The 14,436-nt window shown below is 34.6% G+C and overlaps 1 protein-coding gene across 6 annotated transcripts in view; it reads right to left on the reverse strand.

The window, feature by feature from the left end:
* Nucleotides 1-14,436, reverse strand: part of GPATCH2 (G-patch domain containing 2) — a 285,506-nt gene that overhangs the window by 71,989 nt on the left and 199,081 nt on the right. The window lies entirely within an intron of this gene.

The following is a 14,436-nucleotide window of genomic DNA, read 5'->3' on the forward strand; positions in this document are numbered from 1 at the left end:
ATGGTTATTTTATATAACTCTGGAAGAATACAATGTAAAAATATCTATAACAAAACAATATTCAGACTGCTAAAACAAATTGCAGTGAGAGGATTACATTTCAACTTAATTACATTAATACAAATTACTGAATCTGTATAAATTTCACTTTTATGAATCAGTTCTAGAAAGAAAACATACAAATGTTGCTATCGACCACAACTTAATTATAACACTATTACTTCAAATGATTAACTTTTGACTATTATATTTAAAAAAAAATCCCAACAACCAAGAGCACTACAGGCAATGTACCACATTAGAGAACACATTCATAATTCATTGGGAAGGTTGGATTCAAATCTATTTCTATGTTCAAAAAAAATAACCAAGGAGAGTTTCTAGAATGAGACAAGTGTAGTATGAGTGTTCATGTCTCCAAAAGAATGGTTTTAATGATAATTCCAATAAATTATTTATAAGAATAATTTATTTTTTTCTGGATTCTGACCAAGATTAACTGGGACCTCCACAATCATAGGGATAATGTAATAGCTGACTCCCAAGTATATGAAGAGCTGTCATGCAAAAGAGGGATTAGACTAGTTTTGATTGGACCCAGAAGGCAAAATGTGCATAAACTCCAGAGAGGCTATTTAGATATACTGATACTAAGGTTTAATACAAAATTGAAATGTGGTCCCTTGGAAAGTCTGCCTTAAAAGGAAGTCTCTAGGCAAAAACTAGATGACCACCTCAAGTATGATGAAGAAAGGATTGTTTCAGGTATGTGATCAGATAGATTACTCTCTTAAATTCCTCTTGGTTCTATGATCTAGGACTATGAACAAAGTCTTTGGATTTGTGGATTATAGATAAAGAGGTTGAAGGACTTCTAGTCTTATTCTCACATTTCAGAGGTGAGGGATGTGAGTGCCAGAAAGGTTAAGTGTTCAAGGTTCAAGATCACACAGAGGTAGAGTTTGTACTCAGGTAACTGGACTCCAAAGGGGGTGCAAGTGGGCGCTCTCTTATACATAGAACACTTAAGAAGCTCTATAGAGATCAAGGCATATCCCTTTCTCTTGGATATTGTCAAGATTCCAATACAGGGCCTTATCACCTCAAGCCTTGACTTTTAGCTCTAAGGCAAAATCTTCTGGTCTGGCAATAGTTATGGAAAATAGTTTTCCTAAAAAACTACTTACCCAGCTAGAAACTTTATCTCTCAGTCAAACTGGGAACTCATTGGAGATACTATCTGATATGCAAAGGTAAGTTCTAAATATGAATGGTCTAAATTGGTCAGCAATTAGTACCACTTCTTAGTATCAGCCTGTGATCCTACTCCTCTATAGCAAAGATGCTACCTGAACTAGGTTAAATGTAACTAGGGAATATTTAACAAAATAAATAAAAATACAATAAAACATAGATAACATTATGTTTCAAAACTTAGACAATTATGTGACCTGCAGGAATCTTACTTATGGATCTGTGGTTCCTATTTGTTTTGAATTTGATATCATTGCTCAACGAGAAAGGAAAAAAGGTATAAATCAAAGGCATCATGCTTTTATTGATTATTGGTCTAATGTCCCTTCTAACAGACTATTTGGGACTTATACAAAGTTGAAAATGTTCTTTTGGTTTTTTGCTAATCCTAAGTAGAAAATTAACTTTCAAGGAAGAGCTTATTCACCAAAAAAGACCATTGTTAAGAAAATTGTCTCTAATTCCCTTTGGAATTAGAGACATAGTACAATATCATTAGTAGCAGAAATGGATAATATTTCCTGTGAATTCAAGTAATTTAACAATCTGACAAAAGGAAAGAAACCACACTTGAGACTCTTAACTAAAATTTCTCACAGTATGTCTATCAAGTTATGTTTAAAGTTATTGTTTAAAAAATATTTTTAAAGTAATTTTCCCCCAAAATCTTTGAATTAAGATGATTCTTAAAAAAATATTTTTTAAAAATGTGAAAACACACTAACTAGAATTAACCTAAAAAATGACTTTTTTAGAAAAAGCAGCAATTTTGGGAAATATATACACGCCCTTTTCTCTCCTAGCACTGTCACTATTCTGGTACAGGTCCTTATCAGCTTATGCTTTGATTATCACAATTGTCCATTGGTGATAAACCTGCCTCAAATTCCTCCCCACTCCAATTCATCTTCCATTAAGCCACTAAAATGATTTTCCTAAAACAGGTCTGAAAATGTTGCTCCTTACTCAATAAACTCAAGTGGATTCCTATATTCAGGAGTAAGGGGCTAGGTGGCACAGTGAATAGAGCACGCCTTGGAGTCAGAAGTACCTGGGTTCAAATCCGACTTCAGACACTTAATAATTACCTAGCCCTGTGGCCTAGGGCAAGCCACTTAACCTCACTGCCTGGAAAAATCTAAAAAAAAAAAAAAAATCTACCCCAGCAACAAAGAATGAAAGGTGAGAATATTCAGGAGTAAGTACAAAATGCTGCTTAGCTTTCAATGCCCTTTCTAACCTAATCCCCTTCAAAGGTTTCCATCTTCTTATATTCTTCAATCTGATGATAATGGCTTCCAGGCTGTTCCATGAATAAGATATTCCATCTTGAGGCTCCAGGCAATCATTTTGGTTTGATCCTCATGCCTGGAATATTCTCCCTTATCAACTCTGCTTACTGATTTCTTTGGCTTCTTTAAAACCCACCTAAAATTCTACCTTCTATAAGAAGTCTTCCTTCTGTTGATTAATTCCCACTTTTTTGAGCATGACTTTCAATGTTGTCTCCAGATTAAAAACTCCTTGCCTATTTTTTGTATCTTTTCTAGAAGACTGATACTGCCTACAAACAGGAGAGGTATGATCTGATCAAACCCAAGTATACTTCTCTTCTTATGAATACTAAACTTGTGTTTTGTTATCCTTAATATGGCAGACGGGGTGGGGGTGGGGGGCAAGGAGTCCTAAATTCTGCCCATAATTTTTATCTTAAGTGAGTTGATGAGGCCTCTAAAATTTAGTCATAAATATTTTAAATAAAGATCTATTATAGGTCATACAATAAAAGGTTCTTGTTTTTTTTGTTTGTTTCTTTAAACTGATTGGCTAATGGCCTAAGACCTGCTTTTCTGATAGGAGAAATCCCATTTAAGTCCACAATGAGAAGGTGCTGTCCTTTGTACCTGAAAAGATTTCTTTTTCCCTATCAGCTATTATTGCTACTTGACTGAGCCTATTCTTTTACAGCAGAACCTGGAATGCTGAGTCTGTCAACGTGTTTATTTATGTGTTTGCTGTTATTATCTGAAAAGGGTTTTCCAAGTGTTTTGGGAGGGAGTATGAAAGAGTAATTGCACTATCAGAGTAAGTCCTGACCTTAATTTTAAAGAGTACACAATTGGCTCTTGAATTTCTATTGTTTTGTTTTTCCTTTTTTTAAGTCTTTCTTAGCATTGAATTTTTCTTTTGCAGTCTGAAAAGTAGATTGTAAGGCCTCTGAAAGCAAGGGTTGTTTTTTTTCTTTTTTCTTTCTTCTCTTTTCTTGTATCTTCAGGGATTAATATAGGTACCTTGTACATAGTGAGTATTTAACTAATGTTTGTATATTGAATTGAACTATTATATGATTGCCTAAAATAAGTCACGGTTAACAAAGATCCCCAGAAGTCTGCCATGAGTGGTTGCCAAGTCATACTGTCCTATGCTGTATCTGTTTAAATTGATTAAAAAAATATAATCTTAATATGGGACTTTAAATTTATCCTGTTAAATTTGATCTTGCTGGATTCAGGCCACTTTTCCATTCTGTTGGGATATTTTGGGGTTCCAATTCTGTTATGCAATGTATTAGCTTTCTCTACAAGCTTCATGTCATTTAGAAATTTGATAAGCACATCCAGTCATTGATTAAAAACCCTACAAAGAACACAGTCAAGGACAGAGTTTGGTCAATTCAACAAACACATATCAACATGCTGTATTGGGAAATTGTTTTTCTTGCTTTTTAAAAGAGGTGGTTAGGAGTAAATGGGATGGAGAGAAAGTGCATCTTCATGTAAGAAAAATAAAATTCAATTAAAACAAACAAATATATACTAAGAACCTTCTAAGTACATGGGACAGTGTTGGATTCTGCCTTATCACCAGAATCCTCTCTACAGGCTGAACCAGTACTATTAACACACTCTGACTAGTTATAATTTCAAATACTAAGAATACTGACCCATTTCTCACATCTCTTACTTTGTCTGTAGGGATAGTGAAAAGGGCTAAATGTCTTGCTGATACCTTCTTCTTGTATCCAATTTGGCCTTATCTTGGTATATGGTGCAAAATGTTGGTCTAAATCTCATTTATGCCATATGGATTTCCAATTTTCCCATCAGTTATTCTAAAAGTTAGGATCTTTGGGTTTATCAAACACTATTACTATGGTCATTTGCTACTGTATTTTTAAAATACCTATATTCTACTAATCCACTACTCTATTGTAAGCTAATACCAGATAATATTGATGACTGTTGCTTTTTGAAAGTTTTACATTTGGTACACCTAGGCCATCTTCCTTTGAATTTTTTCCCCCATTAATTCCCATGCTATTCTTACCTTTCAGTCTTCTAGATGATTGTTATTAATTTTTCTAACTACATAAAATATTTTGGTGGCTTCATTGACATAGCACTGAATAAGTAAATTAATTTTGGTAGAAATTATTATTTTTCTTATATTTTATCCATGAGCAACTGATATTTTTCCAGTTGTTTAAATCTGAATTTATTTGGGTGAAAAGTGCTTTTAAATTGTATTCATATACCATGCTAAAGTATTTTATATTGCCTGTAGTTATTTTAAATGGAATTTCTTTCTATAAAACTCTTCACTTTGCTGATAATATAATGTTGATAATTTATGTGGGTTTATCCATTGTAGACTTCTCTAAGTATAGCATCTTCAATAAAAGAATGATAATTTTGTTTCCTTACTGCCTTTCTAATTCTTTCAATTTCTTTTTCTTAATGCTAAAGCTAACCATCTAGTTCACTATTGAATAATAGTGGTAGTATTCTTGTTTCACTCCTGATCTTAATGGGAAGATTCTAGATTATCCCCATTATAGATAATGCTTGTCAATGATTTTAGATATATTAAGACTTAATTGGAAAATAAACTAATCCAAAAGAATAAGTTGTTCAAAAAATAAATCATAGAAACAATGTTATCATCAAAATAATTAAATAATGAGAGCATACCAATGTTTATGGGATGTAGTCAAGTACTTAGGGTAAAAAATAAAATATATATATATATATATATATATATATATATAATAAAATAGAGAAAGCACATCAATGATTTGGGCATGCAATTAAAAATGCTAAAAAATACCCCTTAAAAATACCCAATTAAGCATTGAGGTGGAAATTCTGAAAAGCAAAGGACAGATGAATAAAACTGAAAGTAAGCTATCCCTGCATCTATTGAAATAATTATACAATTTCATTAGTTTTATTATGGATAGTTTTTCCAATATTTAACTAGTCCTGCATTCCTGGTATGAATTCCATTTGGTCAAAGTAACCTTCTTGTATATATATTGCTGTATTATTCTTGCTAGAATTTCATTTTAATTGTTTGAATCAATTATTTATTAAGGTCTACAATTTTCTTTCACTATTTTAGCTCTTCCTGGCTTAGGAATTAACATCATAATTGTTTGGTAAAAGGGATTTGGTAGGACTCCCACTCTTATTTTCCCAAATAGTATATATAGTATTGGAATTAAATTGTTTTTCAAATGTTTAGCAGAATTCACTTTTAAAGCTATATGGCTCTTGGGATTTTTTTTCTTATGGAGTTCAATGACACTTGTTCAATTTCTTTTTTCAAAAATGCAGATTCTTTTAAATTTATTTTACACTCTGGTTGTAGGATATCAGTATTTTTTCTTGATAATTTCTTTTTTTAAAACATTTATTTATTCTTATTTTGTACAAATGTTTTTTATAAATTAATAAAATATTCCTGTTTAAGAGTAAACATAATACCCCTCCCCCCCAAGAAATATACACCCGCATGAGTGATAAAGTAAATGGGAGAGGAAAAAATTAAAATTAAAACTACAAAAAAATAATAATAGTAACAATTTTAGGTATGGCCAGGTTGTACAGGGGACGGAGCACCAGCCCTGGAGCCAGGAGCACCCGAGCCCAAATCCTGCTCCATAAACCCAACAATCACCCAGCTGTGTGACCCCATGCAAGCCACCCTCAACCCCACTGCCCGACAAAAACAAACAAAAAAAACACACCAAAAAAAGAAAACAAGACCCAAAATAAAAAATAGTAATAATAATAATAATAATAATAGGGCAGCCAGGTGGCAGACAGAGCACTGGCCCTTGAGCCAGGAGCACCCAGATCCAAATCCGGCCTCAGACACCCAACAATCACCCATCTATGTGGCACCAGGCAGGCCACCCAGCCCCATTTGCCCTGCAACCCCCCTCAAAAGAATAATAATAAAGAATGTGCTTCAGTCTGTGTTCCAACACCACCAGCTCTGTTACAGGTGGATCACATTCTTTATGATAAATCCATCATAAAAGTTACTTCCATATTTTTTCTACTGTTGCCATTGCGGATCACAACTCCCTCCACTTGTACTCCACAACTTATACTCCACAACTCCCTCCACTTGTACTATATTTTCTCTCTCCTTTCACTCTGTCTCTGCTGTAGGGTAGCTGAGTAGTGCAGCAGACAGATTCCTGGCCCTGGGGCCAAGAGGCCCCGAGACCTTAGGCCCTATGGTCCTGAAGAAGCCATCCAATCCCAGTCCTTTGCAAGAAGTAAAAAAGGAAATGTGTTTTATCTGACCACTCTCCCCCCATGATCCATCCTCTCCTCCATCACTCACACCCCCCCTTCACCCTGTCCCCCTTCTCTCCTTCTTACTCCAGATGTCTATACCTATTGAGTATATATGCTGTTTCCTCTCCTAGCCACATCTGACGAGTGAAGATTCCCTCATTCTCCCTTGCCTCCCCTCTTCCATATCATTGCAATTGCTCATTGTAATAAAGAATAATCTTTTTATATGAAATATCTTAGCCTATTCTTCCTCTCCTTTTTCTTTCTCCCATTACATTTCCCTTTGGATCTATTGACTCCATTTTTAGAACACATTATATCTTCAAACTCAGCTCTCTCCTATGCTTCATCTATAAAAGCTCCTTCTACCTGCTCTATTAAATGAGAAGGTTCATATGAGTATTATCAGTATCATTTTTCTATACAAGAATACATGCAGTTCATCATCATTAAGTCCTTCATATTTCCCCCTTCTCCTCCAATCTCTATGCTTCACTTGAGTCCTGTATTTGAAGATCAAACCTTCTGTTCAACTGTGGCCATTCCAGCAGGAACATTTGAAATTCCCCTGGTTTACTGAAAGTCCATCTTTTTCCCTGGAGGAGGACTTTCAGTTTTTTTGGGTAGTTGATTCTCAGTTGCATTCTAAGCTCTTTTGCCTTCCAGAATGTTATATTCCAAGCCCAACAAGCTTTTAATGTAGTTGCTGCTAAGTGCTCTGTGATCCTGACTGCAGCTCCACGATATTTGAACTGTGTCCTTCTGGCTGCTTGTAATATTTTCTCTTTGACTTGGGAGTTCTGGAATTTGGCTATAATATTCCTGGGGATGATTTTTTGGATCTCTTTCTTGGGGAGATTGGTGGATTCTCTCAATTTCTATTTTGCCCTCTGCTTCTAGGATATCAGGGCAATTTTCCTGTAGTAAGTCTTCGAAAATGATGTCAAGGCTCTTTTCCTGATCATGACTTTCAGGTATTCCAATAATTTTTAAATTATCTTTCTTAAATCTGTTTTCCATATCAGTTGTTTCTTCAATGAGATGTTTCACATTTTCTTCTAATTTTTCATTCTTTTGGTTTTGAAATATTATGTCCTGATTTCTGGTAAAATCAGCAATCTCCCTGAGTTCTATTCTTTGTCTGAAGGATTTGTTTTCCTCAGAGAGCTTTCTTATCTCCTTTTCCATCTGGCCACTTCTGCTTTTTAAAGCATTCTTCTCCTCAATAACTTTTTGAACTGTTTTATCCATTTGACTTATGCTGGTTTTTAGCATGTTATTTTCTTTGGCATTTTTTTGGATCTCCTTGACTAAGCTGCTGACCTCTTTTTCATGTTTTTCCTGCATCTCTCTCATTTCTTTTCTCAATTTTTCTTCTACTCCACTTGATTTTCAAGGTCTTTTTTGAGCTCTGTCATAGCCTCAGCCCAATTTCTGTTTTTCTCAGTCTTTAGATGCAGGAGCTTGTACTTCCTCATCTTCAGATTGAGTGTTTTGATACTTCTTGGGATCACAGACAAAGTATTTCCCAATGGTGTTCCTCTTTTTTCTCTGCTTACTCATTTCTCCAGCCTGTGCCTGGCTTTGGGATGCTTCCTGAGCTTTTGAGTATTAGTGGGACACCCCCCCCCCCCACAAGGATCTCCATGTGTTAGGCTCTGTCTTCCCTCCTGGTCTGTGAATGACCATAAGTGCACCCCTCTGCCATGGGGCTGAGGTGGGGGGGACCCTGCTGTTCTATTGGGGGGGGGTCCTAGATTGTGATCAGGATCTGCATGTGGTCAGAGCCCCAGAGTCCTGTTCCAGGGACAGAGGACAGAGCTTGGCAGTCTCTCTCCACACCCCTCCCTAGGCTCAGCACTCATGCCCTGGGGGCTCCTGCTTACCAGCTCTGCCTGCTTCCGGTTTCTGGATCTGGGCTGCTGTGGCCATGTTTCCTGTGTGCCCTGAGGGCTGGGCTTCAAGTGCTCTCTCTGGCAGAGGTCCCTCGCTGATCCCCCAATTTGTGCCAGGTGCTACCCAGAGTGTAGATCAGGAAACTCCCCTGCTGCTGTGAGCTACGGCTCCCAGTTCCATGGGGCTGCCTCCAGGAGGCTGAAGTTCCTTCGCTCTGGCAAGGCACCCCTCTGGTGGGCCACCCCTCTGACTCCATGGAGCCAAGCCTTTTTGCTCCTTTCCAGGTTACCTTGGGTTGGAGAACTGCCTTACTGGGTCACTCTGTGGATTTTGTCTCTTGAAAATGTAGTTAGAGTCCTTAGCTTATAAGTTTTAAGAGACAGCACCCAAAAGACATCCTCTCTTGTTGCCATCTTGGCTCCAGCCCCGCCCCCCCCCCACCAATTTCTTGAAAATGCTTTCAGACTCTTTTTTGATCATGGCTTTCAGGTAGTCCAAAAATTCTTAAATTATTTCTACTGCATCTCTTTTCCAAGTTAGTAAATTTTTCCCCAATATTTTGCATCTTTCCTACTTTTTAAAATTCTTTTGATTTTATTTAATTGATTCTTGATGTCTTAATAGAGTCAATCATTAGCTTCCACTTTCACAATTCTAATTTTTAAGGAATGCTTTTCTCCAGTTATCTTTCTTATCTCCTTTCCATTTGGCCAATTAAACTTAAGGAATTGTTTTCTTCAGAGAATTTTTGTGCTTCCTTTACCAAGCTCTTTTTTTACAATTCTTTTGCCTAAAGTTCATTTCTTTTCCCCATTTTTTCCCTACTTCTCTTATTTTTAAAATCTTTTTTGAGATCTTCCAGGAGGAGGTTTTAGGCTGAGACTAATTCATATTTCTCTTTCAGGCATCATATGTAGTTTTTGATGTTTTCCTCTTCTGAGTTTATGCTTTGGATCCTTTCTGTTTTGCTTTATTTGTTTGTTTTTGCTCATTTTCCAGTCTTTTTCATGATTTTTGAAATTGAGCTCTGCTACTGTGCAGAAAGAGCACAGCCCTAAGCTTCTTGCACTATTGGCTTTCCTTTTGTTTCAGGGGCTCTGGAGTTGGGGGCTCACCTGTTGCACTGGGGTTGGGGTGTATACTTGGCTAGCTGTGCTGCTAGGCTGCTGAGCAGGACCATAAGGCCTTCCTCTGGCTTGCCCAAATACAACCTCCATTAGATTGCACTAACCTTTTATCCAAGTGATACAGACTTTTTCCTACAGTTTTTCTAAGTGATCTTGTGCAGGAAAATAGTTTCACCCCATTCGTTTGTGGGTTCTGTCAGTCTAGAATTCATTAAGCCTAAGTCTAGGCTTAATTTAAAGTTGGTTTGATGGAAAGTAGGGAGAGCTCCAGTACCTGCTGGACTTGTTTCCTAAGTATTTTATTGAACTTTGAGTGTCTGCTTCTCTCTTGACTAGTATGTTCCTTTGATTTCCCTTTCTCTCTGTTCTTCTCTCATATTGGGTTGCTGAGGCTGGAATTGCATCAACATTCATGGGCCAAAAAAGTTAACCTGTTACATTTTTCTATCTAAGGTGGTTCATTCCTCCAAAGGTAGCCTGGTGGTACTTTACTCCTGAAAGTTCACCATATTTGTATTAAAGTTAATAATTCAGTTACATATGACTGACATTAGTCCAGCAGATTAGATTTCCCAAACAATTATTTACCAATCTCAGAATCATCCAGTAGTAGGGATTACAGTTATATACTATGATGCCAGGCATTAATTCTCTATTTTTTTAGTTACGATGATATTGATTTATGATACAGTCTGAGTTCTGGAAGCACAATTCTCACTTCATTTTTATCTTTTTTCCCTTGCTCTTTCCCTAAATCTTTTCTTTCTCCACATGAATATTATTATTTTATTGAGCTCTTTTGACACTTTGTTATAATAGTAAAACTATAAATTAGTTATTGTAGTATAGTCAGTTTATTATATAGTCTGGTCCAGCAATGATCACTAACTATTCCTTCAAATATTTAAGGCATTCTTCATTTCTTTAAAGAATGCTTTGCAATTAAATTTGTATGCCTTGGTAAGTTGAATCACCAAGTGTTTTATCCATTTTGTAGTAATTTTGAATTGGATCTCCCTTTCATTGAATCTTGAGTTATTATTATACAAGTTATCCTAAAAGTCTTATAATAAACTTTTAATAATAAGCTTTTAAAACTCTACAAAGTTTTTTGAGACAATCTGAAAAGAAATGTTGAGTATTTTTATGGGTTTTATTTTGTGGTGCAGAACTTTGCCAAAGTATTAATTGCCTCAATTGGTATGTTTGTTGATTCCAAGGATTTTCTAAGAAAACCCCAAAGTCTTCATCAAATATTTGAAAATTGCCTTTTTTTATGCCTTTAATTTCTTTCTTGTCTTACTAGTAGCATTTCTTAAACTTTATTCAATAATAGAGGATGACAGAGGGTAGAATGAGCTTTATTTTTACTCTTGCAATTATCAAGAAATTTCTAGTATACCTCCACTGCATATGATGCCTGCTTTTAGTTTAAGATCCTTTTCTTGATGTTAAAAAGGTCCTTTTCTGCCTATATTTCACAGGTTTCTTTTTTTAAAGCATAAATAAGAGTTATGCATTGCTTGCTTAGTTTTCTATATGTGTTCAAATTACCATGTAATATGGAATGTTATTATTTCTTTCTTTTTTTTTTAGGTTTTTGCAAGGCAAATGGGGTTAAGTGGTTTGCCCAAGGCCACACAGCTAGGTAAAATATTAAGTGTCTGAGACTGGATTTGAACCCAGGTACTCCTGACTCCAAGGCCGGTGCTTTATCCAGAACGCCACCTAGCCGCCCCAATGTTATTATTTCTAATATGATTATTTATGACATTTATTTTCAGAATCATGGACTATTTTTATATCCCTAGTTTAAATCCAATTCAGTCATAATGAATGATTTTTTGGATGAATAGTGGAAATCCGCTTGACAGGATTTTATTTAAAACTGATATAGAAATTGTTGTTTATACATATCAATTATTTTTGCACACTTTTATGATATATATACTTCTTATTGCCCTGAATGATTTTGATTCTAATCTACTTTAAAAATGTGACTTCCGGGCAGCTAGGTGGTGCCATGGATAGAGCACCGGCCCTGGAGTCAGGAGTACCTGAGTTCAAATCAGGCCTCAGACACTCAATAATTACTTAGCTGTGTGGCCTTAGCAAAACACTTAACCCGCCCATTGTCTTGCAAAAAAAAAAAAAAAGCCTAAAAATAAAGGGACTTTCCTTTACCTATTCTATGATATAATTAAACAAGAATGCTTTTGAATATAAGTTCCTTGAAGATTGAAACTGTTTTTGCTTATCTTTGTATCCTTTCAGAACAGTGTCTGACACATATTGTGTGCTTAAAGTGGTTTCAGAGTTTCTATGCCCTTGCTGTCTGCCTCTCATGCCTTGAATGTTCCCCTCACTCATATTTCCATTTGCTGAAGTCCTTTTTTTTTCATGTCTCAATTCAGACCCATCTTTTCCAGGAAGCTTTCTCTATTTATTATCCTTTTCTGACCTGAAAGTGATTATCAAATTTTTTATAAAATTTTGATTGTATTTCTCTATTGTTTTTACCACTTTCTTTCTATGAATCTCTCTCTCATTCTCACTCACATGCTCTCGTTTCTTGATTTGTAGATTTGTCACTTTTTATCTGTATCCCTAGCACCTAGCACACAGTAGGTATTTAATAAATTTTAAGGGAATTAAATTGAATTAGTAAACATTTAGTTTTATTATTGTTTAACTGTTTTTGTAATTTTTCTTCTCTTCTTGCCTACAGAACAAATTAATTCAACTGAATTCAGTTCAACAAACATTTTTTAACCATATACTGTGTCTTATACTTCTCTGAATGACCACAGGAGGAAAACAAACAGAAACAAAATATCAGCATTATAGGAGTGAGTCATTTTCATCAGGACACATAAAAAAATGTGAAGAATTTCACCCTGTTGTACTAACTGTCTATGGAGGACTTATGAAAAATTTCAAGCAAAGAAGACATAAGATGAAACAATATTAGTTTCACTTTGCATAACTAGAAAAATACATTAATGAAATTATGATCTATTAAATAGCAAATGATTGTTCTCCATTCTGCATTCAAGGAATAAATATTGAGATATTAATAGAAACAAGACAAAACCAAAAAAAAGGGCAAAGGGATAAAAATAATTATCCAGGTATTAATAATAAATAACTCTGAATTTTAGTATGTAACAAAAGATTTGAAAAAAAGTTTGAAAATGACCCTCTTTGAGTTATCTAAATGTTACTGAAAAACTGAATTCATTCTTGTTTAAATATTTAAATTGTTTGCATTCTCAGTGAAATACTATAGTAACTTAATAAGAAATTTGTTCTTTCACCAGTAGGGAATCAGATACTAAATTAATTTCGTTAGAAGAATTAAGGTAAAATAGTAAGGTCACTGTTTTTATGTATTACTTTACATTTATTTAATAACTATTTCATTGTTATACACTAAACATTTCCCTTTAAAAAAAACTACCACATATTAAAATTCAAGCTTTAAGTACTGTAACAAATTATGCAAAGTGTGACTTACTACTCTGTATGCAAAACAATGACTACAATATAAGGTATTATTTTATGAAAATGTCAACACTTTATACTCAGAGTACACTCTAAATCTCATTATAGCAATATTCTGTAGGGTTCCTCAGAATTTGTTACTTTGGCTTTAAAAATCTTTAGCAATAGATTCTATAAAAGTATTCCTTTAGATGTTTGCAAAGTAACCTAGTATCATGGAAAGAAAGTTAAATAGTTGCAAAATTTTTTTTAATGAGGAACTCTTTCCCCATTGAAGTGAATTATGAGCTCCACTAAAATGTTTTAAACTAAGATTGCTTTAGTACTCCTAAGAGATTGAATTGAAAACCTTTGTTTAATAAGGGGTTAAATACAGGTTAGGTTCAGTTGCAGTGTTTTCTTGACCTTTGGAACTTGTGTATTTTCCCCATACAAATCAAATTTAAGAAATAATAGTAATCAAATTGTTCTTGCATTAGCATCTTTTGTGTAATTGTGCTTATCTGTATCATACATATAAAATAGTATTATTAACACATGACAGTTTTTTACTAGAAAATTACTTAAATTAAATGCTTAAGTTTAGTAATATGTGCTAATGCCTTATTTTTATAATTTCTCAAAGTCTAAAATTTTATAAAATATATTTATGGAAAATAAGGAATTGAAATCATCCTTACTTTAGAAAACAGCACTTAGGAAAGTGCCCAGCACATGTAAGCACTTAGTGAATGTTTATTGGGTTGGATTGAATTTTGGTCATGGGTATGTAAAGGAAAAGATAGAAAAATATTCCTTAGAAAAACGCTTATATTAAGACATCTCTCAATAATTGGTTATACAAAGAATATACTGCACAACAGTGTACTAAGTGCTGAATGCAAAGAAAAAGGAACAAAAAAATAACTGTGCCTTCAACTTTACATTCTAATATAATATGCAGACTAGTTATATAAAAGATGTCTCTAGGATAAATTGGAGGTAGTCTCAGAGGGAAGGCTCTAATAGTGGGAAAAGGGAGGACTGATTCCTTATGGAAAACATGGAATCCGGTAGATAGGAAT

The sequence above is a fragment of the Macrotis lagotis genome, chromosome 2 (assembly GCF_037893015.1).
Source record: "Macrotis lagotis isolate mMagLag1 chromosome 2, bilby.v1.9.chrom.fasta, whole genome shotgun sequence".
Lineage (NCBI taxonomy): Eukaryota > Metazoa > Chordata > Mammalia > Peramelemorphia > Peramelidae > Macrotis > Macrotis lagotis.